Below are 234 nucleotides of genomic sequence, written 5' to 3' on the forward strand. Positions count from 1 at the left end.
GTTACTCCATACAGGAGGCGTCTTGAAGCTGTCATTACCAACAAAGGCTTTTGTTAGAAGTATTAAATAAATTTCAGTAAGTGCGTTCAATACTTTATCCCTGGGTCATTCTATTTTATTGCACAGAACTTAATTTCTGAACTTACTTGTTTTGTTTTCTTTGTATGGATGGATTACTTGGGTTGTTTTTATCTGGTGAAAATTTCATGTCAACAGCACCTTTAGAAATATATT

The 234-nt window shown here is 32.9% G+C and overlaps 1 protein-coding gene across 1 annotated transcript in view; it reads left to right on the forward strand.

Annotated features, from left to right (window-relative positions):
• Positions 1 to 234, forward strand: part of LOC107671391 (protein FAM193A-like) — an 18,204-nt gene that overhangs the window by 15,166 nt on the left and 2,804 nt on the right. The gene's annotated exons all lie outside the window — the stretch shown is intronic.

The sequence above is a fragment of the Sinocyclocheilus anshuiensis genome, unplaced genomic scaffold (assembly GCF_001515605.1).
Source record: "Sinocyclocheilus anshuiensis isolate Anshui unplaced genomic scaffold, SAMN03320099.WGS_v1.1 scaffold145, whole genome shotgun sequence".
NCBI lineage: Eukaryota > Metazoa > Chordata > Actinopteri > Cypriniformes > Cyprinidae > Sinocyclocheilus > Sinocyclocheilus anshuiensis.